The sequence below is a fragment of the Bubalus kerabau genome, chromosome 8, assembly GCF_029407905.1.
Source record: "Bubalus kerabau isolate K-KA32 ecotype Philippines breed swamp buffalo chromosome 8, PCC_UOA_SB_1v2, whole genome shotgun sequence".
NCBI lineage: Eukaryota > Metazoa > Chordata > Mammalia > Artiodactyla > Bovidae > Bubalus > Bubalus kerabau.
The window spans coordinates 46,253,150-46,265,507 of NC_073631.1; positions in this window are offsets into that span (position 1 = coordinate 46,253,150).

The window sequence follows — 12,358 nt, forward strand, 5'->3', positions numbered from 1 at the left end:
CCTCTGTAACTATGTAAGGTGATGGATGTTATTTAAACTTAGCATGACAATCATTTCACAGTATATACATATATCAAATTATATTCTGTGTCTTAAACTTATACAATATTATATGACAATTATATCACAATAAAACTGGGAAAAATAAGGTATTGCTGAGCTCAAACAAAAATATGGGTTCAAGGGGCAAAATAGGAGCAGTGAGCTAAAACCAGGTCTGTAGACAGTAAATGAAAAATAAAAAACCAAAAACAAACCAAAAAACAAGACCAAACAAACAAGCTTGGTTTCTCCTGAAGGTCAATGCTTCTATCACACAAAGAACCACAGACCAACTTGGATCATACAGAGTGAGGAAGTGAACCTCGGACCCTCACAATGATTCAAGGACTCTCAAGAGGAGTATACCCTTTGTGGGACTTCAGGACAGAAAAATAACTCACCTCCCAGCAGAGCAAACCCGAGCAGAATGTGGATTGTCTCCATCATAATTCCAGGTGGAATTATGTGGGTGCTCTGCTCTCTGCTCTTAACCCTGGAGCTGGTGGGGTCTAGTCCCCTCCACCTGGGAACTCACACCCAGGTCCCAGGCCAGGCAGCAGTCACTTCTCAGGCTGCCAGAACTCCTCCTCCTGAAGCTATTGTACCTCCCTGGCCTCCCTTCACCTCTGGGCAAAACCAGGATCCGGAGACAGGCTGAGCAGAAACCACTGGGGGACCTGGTCCATTCAGTCTTCAGGGGTCTGTGGGGGAGGGGTGCTGTCCTAGAAGGCTTCCTGGAGGAGCGGAGCACTAAAGATGGAAATAGCACTCCCTCTGGGTGGAGTTTAGTACCGTCCTAATGACTTATTTTCTTACTAATCACATGGACACCCCTTCCTACACCTCATGTCATTTGGCAGTGACTCTCCTCTCCTCTAGAACAACCTGTGGCTCCTTGGGCCAGTACAACTACACCCAAAGCCCTGCATGTCACACAGGTGCCCTGCCATTCATGCTTCTTTCACACCCCTCCATCTGCTGCAGGCACAGTATACAGGCAGCTTCATCATGACCATCCGAACCCAGCAAACTGCATGAAGAGCTGCTGAAAGAAGCGGCAGGATCACGTGGGGCGATTCCTACAGACCCACTCGCTTCACTATTTTGCAGCTCACAGTATTTCTATTCCTCAGAAAGAGGAAAAACCAACACAACATTTAAGAGCTTCAGATTTCATTTGCTACTTTTCTATTCTACCCTTCTTCCCTGAGCGTCTTTAAGGGCACTACTACTTAAATGGATAAATGCACACAGCGTGAACTGAACTCTTAGGGTGCCAGAAGAATCCATCTAAGTATGCCCAGTGTTCCTGATAGAATGGTCTCTTCTCTTTCCTTATTCTCTCTCCCTCACCCTTAGGGTCTGTAAAAATAAAATAAGTAAGTAAAAATTATTTTAAAAAATAAAAATAAATTATAATAGAGTGGTGAAAGTGGTGTCAGGTTAGTAATACTACCTAATGCCTAAGCAGAAGCACAAATTCTCTGGAGAAACAAAGTAAGTTCCATCAAAAATGATCCCATCAAATATACAAGGAAATAAAACAACATGGGTGGGAATCAGGAGAAATAATACACAGCAGATTTACATCTCCAAGAACCCCAGATGTTAGAAACACTGGAAACAAAATTAGTATGTATAAAATACTTAAAGAGGAAGATATAATCAGAAAAGGGTCAAGAAACAGAGAACCAGAAAGACTTGAAATGATTCATACGAAAATTTTAGAAAGGAAAAATATTAAAACTAAAAATTATGACTGGATTAAACAGTAGACTAGATATACTGTTAAAAAAAAAAAAGGCAGTAAACTGGAAGAGAGATTCAAAGAAATTACCCACAATTTCATAGAGGCATGGAAATAGAAAATAAGAAAGTAAGGAGAAATGAAAGAGAGAATGAGGTTCAACGGAAGGAGACTCAAAAGAAATGATAGAGAAAATGTAAAGAAATAGCAGTTTGTTTTCTTTTTAAATTCATGAGATGTTACTATAGACAAGAAGCACATAGATAAATGAAAAGAAAAAATATCCCCACCTAGACCTGCTAGAGTAAAACCACAAAACAAGAAAAACAGAGATGACCACAAAACAAGAAAAACAGAGATGATCACAAAAGCACCCAGAGAAGAAAGACATCTTGGTCACAAGTAATGACAATCAGATCAATAGTCAACTTGCCTACAGCTATACAGGAGGACAGGAAAGGGTGGGGAAATCTCTGCTGAGAGAAAATAACTGTCAGCACAGAATTATGTCTCCTTTCGAGAAGACAGATGAAATACCCAAACTGAGAGAGTTTACCACCAACAGGACCTGCACCTAAGAGGAGGGTATCCTACAGAAGAAAAGACAGGACTGAGAAAGGACCTGGAGTAAGAAAACTGATAAATCTGTTAGTAAATATAAACAACTAACTATGTAAAATAATAACAATGTCTAATTCTTAGGGGTTAAAAAGACATTAAAATACTCACCAATAGCGTGGAAGTAAGGAGAGGGGATCTGAGTTAAAAGTGGTCAAGTCTCCTTATTTTTATAGTAAAGGAATTAAGATATTGATTACATTTGTACTGATGAGTGTGCATATTAAAGTTTCAAGGACAAACACTAATACTGTAGAAGTAGAGGGTCTAACTTCCCAATCGGTAAAAACGGGGATATGGAATAAGAAAACAGCAAGGACAGGCAAGCCATTCAGAAGACAGTAAGGCAAGAAAAAGGCGCAGGGCATTTGAATGATGAAATGACGATGGTCACCAGGAGGAAGGCACTGATTTGAGAGAACTCTTCCCTGTAACTCACTGGCAGTGCACCCATCCCTTCGCCCCCTTAAGCCAGACCGTCTCAAAGTTCAGTTGCCACCTGGGTGGGCAGGTGGAAGCAAAGGGTGAGCAGGCAGGTGCCTGAAGCCTAGACATTCTTTCTCAGAGAGGGAGGTTCCAAATCCATAGCCTTTCAGGATCTCCTGAGCAACCCTGGCTCAGTCTGCCTCTTCCTCTCCCAGGTGCCTCCCTGAAGTCTGCTCAGCAGCAGCACAGAAACATGAGGTGTCTGTTTTACAGTGAAGGCTCCTTCAGCACAGTTAACGATTAAGTGGATGGGCCTGGACAGAATGGAGTGGCCAGTGGTAATCCCTGTTACACTCCTCATGACTGTGTAAGCTCAGGACTTTCAAATCATCTCTGCATATTCCTCATCTGCGCAAATTAGGAGGCTGAACTAGACAACTGGCCAGGTCCTTTACAGCTCCAATATCCCTTGATTACGTTCTTCATTAAATATGCATCAGGTACATTCAATTGTAAGCCTCATTTTTTTCTGATTAAAATATTAAAGTCTGCTCTTTGCACACAGCTTTTATAACTTGCAGCTTACATAACATGTCCAGTATGCTCACAAAACATGATAGCAATATTCCCTCTAATAACATGTATTCAGTTACTGCCTTTCTTAACATCACTTTTTTAGGACCTCAAGTAAGAGGTTTAAAAAATAAAAAGACGCAAAACAAACAAGCCACCTTCAGTGACTCCACTTCCCGTGATACGTGTCCTTTTGTCTTTTCTCATCTACTCAGGTGCAGCAGCTCTGCCGAGTTGGCTCAGATCTTAAGTCCTCTACTCTGGGGAGCTAATGGGCCTTCATCTGCCTGGATTTAGAAGTCAAGTTGTCCTCACAGCACACTATTCAGAGCTTCAAATGTCCCTTGATAGATAAATTAAATGGTTGTTGTCCACTATGATCCCACTTGATTTAGGTGATGTTTTGAAGTGATTAATCACAAGGTATTGCTTCACTAACTGTCCTCACCAAGCTTTCAAGGTTCTGGACTCCAGTCTCTGCTATGTTTATTCCTGTCCACATCTCTCTCTCCCTTGGACAGTTGAATGACCATCATTATCATGCAGAAAGTGAAAGTGAAAGTCACTCAGTCGTGTCCCAACTCTTTGCGACCCCATGGACTATGCAGTCCATGGAATACTCCAGGCCAGAATACTGGAGTGGGTAGCCTTTCCGTTCTCCAGGGGATCTTCCTAACCAGGGATTGAACCCAGGTCTCCTATATTGCAGGCAGATTCTTTACCAACTGAGCTATCAGAGTAGCAGAAGATCATGCAGAAGGGACCCTAAAATCTAATGCTCCAAATTATTCTCCTCTTACCTCTCAGGCTCAAATTTGTCCACCTGTTTCACTAGAGTAACAGCTGAGAAACAGAGCAGCCTCCTCCTTGACTTACCACTCAAACCCCACTCTGCCCCCTTTCGTGTGTGCAGGCATTGCGCTCAGGTGGACAGTCCAGATGCAGGAGTGCTACACCACGATGCCAGCCTCTTGCCCCATCATCCCCAGTTTCTGTTCTATGTCTGTGAGAGCATTCACTAAGGTCTTGAGGGTGTTCCAAGAATTCCAACCTCAGTCTGACCACCGGTACCTTGAGTAATGTCAGTCAAACTAGCAAGCTCTATGCACCCATGACCATCAGGAGAACCTTTGCCACACGCCATTGCTGTGCCAAGCTCATTTAATTCTTTCAATACTGTCAAAAGGGCTGATATTCAGCTGGTTGGCATGAGTTGGTCCTAACAAGTGATTTACAATCCTCATCCACAATCACTGGTCTGTGCCCGTGCCACACCGGTTGGAAATGTACTAAACACAGCCTGGAGATAGACAGCACTCCCAGTTTATCAACGAGGAGATGAAGCTCTGAGCTTCACAGGAAGAGGGGTAGTAGACCACGGCAGAGGTGTGGGAGGCCCTAGAGCTGCAGGGGTGCAGCTTCCTGCTCACGGTTAAGACAGCAGCTCTTTGGCAGCACAGTTCTATAATGTGGTCTAGAGGGCTGTTTCTGGAAGCCCGAGCTATAGGCCATTTCTTCAGACTCTCCTAATTCTATAAAATACCCCCCTTAATAAATGCCTTGTGAAATACCCAAATGTCAGAACTAAAACTACAGAATTCTTAAAAGAGAACCTAGGCATAACTCTCCATGACCATGATGGTTCTTTAGTACCAAAAAGCACAAGCAAAAAAGAAACAAATAGATAAACTGGACACCACGGGGTCATCAACAGTCAGAGCTTTGGTGACCTTGATAAGAGCCGTTTTGGAGCAAAGGAAAAGAAGAAAGGTAAAAAGACTTGTACATGGAAATAGCAATGGGCACAGATAGACTGTAACAGATAAGGCAGGGGATACGTCAGCAAGATCTGGCAAAAGAAAAGATCTTTCCCTGTGGTACAAGAAAGAATGAAACATCAAATATGGCACAGGTATGTGTATGTGGGCATGAGCATGCTCAGTCGTGTCCAACTCTTTGTGACCCTGTGGATTGTAGCCCATCAGGCTCCTCTGTCCATGGGATTTCCCAGGCAAGAATACTGGAGTAGGTTGCCATTTGCTTCTCCAGGGGATCTTCCTGACCCAGGGATCAAACCCATGTATCCTGCAATGGCAGGCAGATTCTTTACCACTGTGCCACCTGGGAAGCACCAATGGCACAGATAGCTATTAACAAAAATGCTTTTTGAGTTTTATTCTGAATTTAATTCTGCAACCTCGCCATCGAAAGCAAAGTGGCTCAGTACTTAAAGCCTCAGTCTGTTTACATACAGACATATGTATATGCACAGAAATAACAAAGCACACAAAAAATATTTACAGTGTTTCTTCCTGATTGAGGGATAATGGACGATTTTCATTTTCTTCTTTATATTTTTAAATCAGAAAAAAAAAATTAAGAAAATAAATTCAAAGAGTTGTTCAAATTTCATAATACACAAGAACAGAAAAAGGTTAGTGTTTCCTCTCTTATCATCTTCCCTTACTTGCTACCCTGCCCAAGTCCTTCCTTTGCTGAAAATTCACAGTAAGCCAAACCTTCAGAGATTAAGTAGTTTCTACAGACTTGGTTCTGCTTAAATCAGGAAAAGAAACCCTCAGACCCAAAGTTAGAAGGTGTCATTGCACACTTCTCCGGGGGAGGTAAGACAGTGTAAGGGTTAAGAGCAAACCAAGAGATTCTGATCAGGCACTACTCCTTATCTGTGAGTGGCCTAGAGCACATGTAAAATCTTCTTAGCTGTGTTTCCTTGGATGAAATAGGCTAATTCTATAAAGGTATTCTGAGATAAAACAAGCTAATGCTCATAGTCGGGTTATGAGTTTGACAACTTTCAAAGGGCAGCAAAACCTCTGAAATGTTAGAGTATCTATGCACAGAGACAGAGTACCAGAACTTAAAGAGTTTTAACAACATCCTGTGCTCACCTTACTTGAACTACACAAGACTCATCAAGCCTGTCACATGTTACTCCCCGCCTGCTCTCTCCCTAACATCCACATCCCTTTAATTATCCAACATGATAGCAGATTCAATGATCAACATCTGGAATGAGGTTAGGGAGGTGAAATCACAGACTCTAAGATGACTCGAGATTTCAAACCTTGCTGTTCAAACAACTACTCAAATTTTAAAAATTCAAGCAATCCAGAGAAACAAAAAAGAATTTCTTTTTTTAAAAATATATATATTAGCAAATGAGCTCAGCAAACCATAGCCTGGAGACCTGCAAAACCCATGCCAAATGAGGCAGGGACTCTCCACCAAATGACAGAATGACAGTTCAGGGGAGACTAAAGCATGGAAAGAAGTCATCCCAGGGAGGAGCAAGTTCAACTCCTTCACTTCACAGAAAGATCTGGGGTGTCTCCATCCAGCTACACATGGCTTCTCTTCCACTGTCGGCCCACATGGACGAGCAGCACTACTGTTATCGGGTGGTCAGACCTCAACCATGCAGGAAGCCTCTCCGCATGGGAAGCCTTCCGCTAGGGTCACTCTGGCTGCTCTGACTCCACTCTGACAGTGGAAGTTTCCTGAGTTCATCAACAGCAGCAAATGTGGAAGGGCGAGGATCCAACAGCAAGCCCCCTAGATTTTCATGAACCGAGCTCATCAACTGAAATGCAGAGAACAATTCCTACAGGAAGTTTCAAGGATAGAAAAGAAACTAGGGCTTCCGTGCCCCAAACTTCTTCAGAATAACTCTGTTCTTTATTCAAGGGCCTCCACACTACTCTTCTCATCTTATTCCAAAGGACTCTCTTCCTGAATAAATACTACTGGAATCTCCCTGACACTTAGCCCATTCTCCCCACTCCCCTGAAGTACCTCTGTCCTATCCATTTCCACCTGTCAAAATCTCACTTATCCTTGAAAACCCAGTTCAAACCACTGTTCTCCATGGATTTATTCCTGATTACTGTGACAGGAAGCAGTGACTTTCCTTTGAAATTTAAACAGAACCACTAGTTAAACATCTCCCATAGTCATCTGATGAAGAAAACATATGACAAGAGGCATGATTCTTCAATACTGAAGGCCCTGAAGAGTAGGAGCTGTTTTTGTGTTAATGTCCTTCCTCAGTACCAGGCAGTGAAGGGGCTTCATGATGAACAAATGAATGAATGAACAAATAGAATAAAGAAAAATTAGACCTTCATGTTCCATCTCCTCAGCTCAAGAGACAATCAACCCCATCAAATGAGATACCTCTTAAAAAAAAAAAAAATGATTGATTGATTTTTGGCTATGCTGGGTCTTCACTGCAACACGTGGGCTTTCTTCAGCTGTGGAGAGCAGGGGCTACTCTAGTTGTGGTGCTCAGGTTCAGGCTTCTCATTGCGGTTGCTCCTCTTGTTGCAGAGCACAGGGTCTAAGGCGCACAGGCTTCAGCAGTTGTGGCCTGTGGGCTCAGCAGTTGTGGCGCACGGGCTTAGTTGCTCTGCAGCATGTGGGATCTTCCCAGACCAGGGATCAAACCTGCGTCACCTGCATTGGCTGGCAAATTCTCAACCACTGGGCTACCAGGGAAATTCTATAACTTTTGCCTGTTTTGTCTTTGTGCCTGTGCTCAGTCATATCCAACTCTTTGCAACCCCATGGACTGTAACCCAACAGGCTCCTATATCCATGGAATTTTCCAGGCAAGAATACTGGAGTGGATTGCCATTTCCTTCTCCAGGGGACGTTCCTGACCCAGAGACTGAACCCACATCTTGCATCTCCTGCGTTGGCAGGCAGATTCCTTACCACTGGGCCACTGGGAAGCCCAACTTTCCTCTTAATGACAATTTAAACCCAGGAGCAGCTCAGACAACATACTGATGGATTAGAGAGATGAGCATCAAAAATGTGAAGCACATTTGTCATCAATACTATTAATAAGTACAACTGATTTTATTACTTGTTTTTCCCCTTACTTTTCAATAATGAAATAAACCCCAGTCCCAGCAAATCACAAATCTCTATTCTTAAAGTACACTTGGATTTTACTAATTTACTTTGCTTATACATAATTCAAAGCTAAGTCGCTTCAGTTGTGTCCGACTCTTTGCAACCCCATAGACGGAAGCCCACCAGGCTCCCCCGTCCCTCGGATTCTCCAGGCAAGAACACTGGAGTGGGTTGCCATTTCCTTCTCCATTGCATGAAAGTGAAAAGTGAAAGTTAAGTCGCTCAGTCATGTCTGACCCTCAGCGACCCCATGGACCGCAGCCTTCCAGGCTCCTCCGTCCATGGGATTTTCCAGGCAAGAGTACTGGAGTGGGGTGCCAGTGCCTTCTTCATACATAATTCAAAGGGGGGGATTTTATTTCAGTGCTTTATTTGTGGCTTCTAGTTATTAATCCTTCTGGAAAAGGTCCTTCATGTATATTAGGTGTAAAGCTCCACTAAAAGTTTTTGCGGTGTGTTTTTAACTTCATTTTCTTAAGCCTGTAAAGTGGAAGAATGAGTTTGGGTGTTTCATGGTGCCATTCAATTTCTAGGACTGTACGAACCCTAGTGAGGACTGGTGGCAGGATGAGGAATGAGATGTTGAAATACCAGAATATGGGCTTATGGTTTCTCGGAAAAGGTCTTGCTTGAGCCAAAGTCTCTAACTGCAGAGAAAAATGCCTTATTCAGAGTCAAACGGGCACCTTCTCTGAAGTGCCAGGAACTATATTCCCCAGAGCCTGAATAAGCATGGTTTAAAATAAAATAAAGAAAGAAATCCATCTTACCCCAGCACTGTGATAGAGGGAACTCTCTATACTGTGGGGAAACGTCAACAAAAATCTCAGAGACTTAAGAGATAAGCACTGTATCTTGAAACCTCCTAGCAGGGCCAACAAAACAGCTGCCCTGTGCATCTCAGCGCCCTAGGCTGCCCCCTATCAAGTGGGGTGTAACTAGTGTGTTGGCTGAGTTTCCTGCACCTCTGTGGGAGCAGAGATAACCTATAAGATGCTGAGATAAAACCTGATTTTAAAAATAGTATTTAATTGCATGCCTGGGGCATTGGGAAGGGTTTATAGACAGAAGGGACAAGGGTAAAAAGGCAGATGGTCAGACTTACTATCTACCAGGTAGGCCAACTCTTCCAGAAGAGTTTTCTAAGCTGCCAGGAGACCTGACAATGCTTCAGGTCCTTGCTTTCTGCCTTATTCAGCAGTGCCCTGATGGCCACCACTATGCTTGGCCCTTATCTCCCGCTTTCCTGAGCTGAGTACAGACCTGACCTTGACAGAGATCAGGGAGTTAGACAAAACAACAATCTCAGTCTGAATGGTCCAGGAACCCAGAATCTCAGCTCCTATGGGCCAATCTGATGCCTAAAGTCCTTGGTACCATGACCATTACTCAGTCCTAAGCTCCTTTCACAGGGAGGTTGACCCCGCGCCTGCTTTTGGGGCTCAACGATGACCTCTGGCTAGACCACAGCATCAAAGACTAAAACGGGTGTGGATATCCTTAAGTCCAATAGCAGAGATGAGGAAACTGAGGCTTCCAAAGATCAAGCCCCTACCTCCTGTCCTCTGACTGCTGAAAGGCAGAGTGTGAATGCCCTACCTCTTAGTGGGAGTGTGCACCCTCTGGCTTTAACCTGCATGGTCACTGGCTATGAATCAGTCCAAACTTGAATGCATTAAAATGTAATGCTTTTACTATCCTCAAAATAGAAATCAATTTCTCTCCTGACATTTTCCATCTACCATTCTCCTTGCCGAGCTTTTTCTTAGCATTCTGCTAGCAAAGTCTCTTGCTGAAATAACTCTGCCTGTTATACTCTTGAGGGAAGTATCATAACTGCCTGGGGTGAGCTGATTAGTATTAGCCAAAATCTGAGGCTCTTCAATAACTGGTTCTTTAAAAGGCAGGGATGGGGGGAATCTGGTATTATCCCAAGGATTTGTTAGGAATAAGTGCGCAAGACAGAAGGAATGACAAAATGGCATTTCTGTTTACAAACCCTTTGAACACTGTAAGACCCAGCCAGTCCTCCCAGTGATGCCTGTCTCTATCTGCCTGATGACTGAGCCCTTGTATTATTTAATCAATTCAAGAAATATAAACTAGCTTCATTTCATTAGTACTTAAAATGTTATGATTAGGGCATCCAGCAGTGAAACGCTGTATTTGTGTTGTATAAAGTGGAACATATATTTTAATTGTGATTGATTCTCTCAAACTGGTCAACTAACATCTTTAAGTATTACTGTGAGCAAACAGACACAAAGGATGTAAAAAGAGACCTCATCAAACATAGAAGGCTGTACCATCTTCGACTGATTTCAAGACTCACATTTTCACATTTAACATCTCTCAATCTATCACAGTGCTTTTTCTAGTAATACACAGAATAATGATATATTTTATAATAGATGACATCTTAGATTCAATAAAACACTGAACATCAGATTGCTAAGAAGAAATTACTGGGTGACTTATCATTTTGGAAAAAAAGAATGTAGCCATTTCCTTATCCATGTGGAAAATAAGAGTATACATAATGTGTATGCTTTCTTTGCTCCAATCCACTGAGGCCCACATTATATTTAGTAAGACCAGATGCTCATAGACTTCTATCATATCTTACATGTTTTACCCTATTAGAGAAACACACTGATTTGGTGACCAGTAACTTTGTCAATGACAGTTTTATTAAGAGAGAAAAGCAAAATATCAAAATTAACTTATATACATAAGAATATACAAAAAAGTGAGAACTTCCATTATAGAATTAGTAGACTCAGTAGAGTTGCTTTCTCTTTTCTCATTAAAACAAACAAACCCCCCAAAAATCTGATACATTTTGAACACTAGCAATGACAGTCTGCCCTGTTATAGCACTTCCTATGAATAACAGGCCTAAGCTTCCCAAAGCTGACAAACGTCATCCCGGGAATCTGAAAGATGGAAGCACTCATCTCACACGCTAGTAAAGTAACGCTCAAAATTCTCCAAGCCAGGCTTCAGCAATACGTGAACCGTGAACTTCCAGACGTTCAAGCTGGTTTTAGAAAAGGCAGAGGAACCAGAGACCAAATTGCCAACATCTGCTGGATCATCGAAAAAGCAGGAGAATTCCAGGAAAACATCTATTTCTGCTTTATTGACTATGCCAAAGCCTTTGACTGGGTGGATCACAATAAACTGTGGAAAATTCTGAAAGAGATGGGAATACCAGACCACCTGACCTGCCTCTTGGAAAACCTGTATGCAGGTCAGGAAGCAACAGTTAGAACTGGACATGGAACAACAGACTGGTTCCAAATAGGAAAAGGAGTATGTCAAGGCTGTATATTGTCACCCTGCATATTTCACTTATATGCAGAGTACATCATGAGGAACGCTGGACTGGAAGAAGCACAAGCTGGAATCAAGATTGCCGGAAGAAATATCAATAACCTCAGGTATGCAGATGACACCACCCTTATGGCAGAAAGTGAAGAGGAACTAAAAAGCCTCTTGATGAAAGTGAAAGAGGAGAGTGAAAAAGTTGGCTTAAAGCTCAACATTCAGAAAACGAAGAAAATCATGGCATATGGTCCCATCACTTCATGGCGAATAGATGGGGAAACAGTGGAAACAGTGTCCGACTTTATTTTTCTGGGCTCCAAATTCACTGCAGATGGTGACTGCAGCCATGAAATTAAGAGCCCCTTACTCCTTGGAAGGAATGTTATGACCAACCTAGAGAGCATATTAAAAAGCAGAGACATTACTTTGCCAACAAAGGTTCCTCTAGTCAAGGCTATGGTTTTTCCTGTGGTCATGTACGGATGTGAGAGTTGGACTGTGAAGAAGGCTGAGCATGGAAGAATTGATGCTTTTGAACTGTGGTGTTGGAGAAGACTCTTGAGAGTCCCTTGGACTACAAGGAGATCCTACCAGTCCATTCTGAAGGAGATCAGTCCTGGGATTTCTTTGGAAGGAATGATGCTAAAGCTGAAACTCCAGTACTTTGGCCACCTCATGCGAAGA